Below are 1,032 nucleotides of genomic sequence, written 5' to 3'. Positions count from 1 at the left end.
AACTATATATACATATATACTTATATACAATTGTTCATTACCTAACCTTGCAGGAATTTTAAATATTTAAATAAATCAATGTATTCTAAATACAGTGAATTTTATTGGGTAATTTTAACGTAACACCTTCAAGGAACATTTTACCTTCATAGTTTCTACATCTTACACCTTTCATTGGAATTGTAGTTCCAATAGATACTTCTTAATCAGTAATACCTCATTTCATTTTTCATAAAGGTTTTCTGAATTAGTAATAGCCATGTTAAGAACTATAAGAAAATAAACACACACAAAAAGAAATAATCTTGGTACTGGCCAACAGAAGTGAAACTTCTGAAAATGAAAAAATGTACTAAATTTGTGAATAATGATACTTGTTTTCTTATGTTATTAAAATTTTTGCTTTACTATTTTACTTTGTTATTAAATAATGTTTTATTAAATTATACTATTCATTCGTGAAATTATAGTTTACATTATCTTTCATATTATTAGTAAATATTGATAGTTAAAATAAGAAATATAAACATTTCAATATGTCTTCAAATACTGTCAATTGTTCTACCCCCTCCTCTCTCATAGTACTTTCAAATGGTGAGTTTATCATTTTTAAAAGTAGTTTATCTTGCAGAAAACCAAATAATTGTTTAGATTAAGTTTACATCACTAAATTAAAACGGTTAATTAATTGCTTTGTCCGATTCATCTTTGGGGCTTTACCCCTCTTTTCGTCGTAAATATTTTCTTGCTTCTTTCCTCTACCAAATTATCCAATCCCGCCGTCCATCGTACATCTCTGATATCCTTCAATTTAAATCCTCAGTGCATTCCCGCAATACCCGCTCACGGCCTCCAGACTTATATGTAACTGCCCATCGAACCGCAGCCTTTGGTAGATCTTTCCTCATCCATTCCTCTTTCCTACGGAATTCGATTCCCTTGTTCATTCGTAGTTCTAATACCCTTCCAAACTTCAAATCCCGTATCTTTGACCACCTTCTGTCCACCCAATTCCGGAAGAATAACAATTGA

The sequence above is a fragment of the Halyomorpha halys genome, unplaced genomic scaffold (genome assembly GCF_000696795.3).
Source record: "Halyomorpha halys isolate HHAL.00 unplaced genomic scaffold, Hhal_1.1 Scaffold772.1, whole genome shotgun sequence".
In the NCBI taxonomy this organism is placed as follows: domain Eukaryota; kingdom Metazoa; phylum Arthropoda; class Insecta; order Hemiptera; family Pentatomidae; genus Halyomorpha; species Halyomorpha halys.
The sequence above is the reverse complement of the archived record's forward strand: the minus strand, read 5'-3'. Positions refer to the sequence as shown.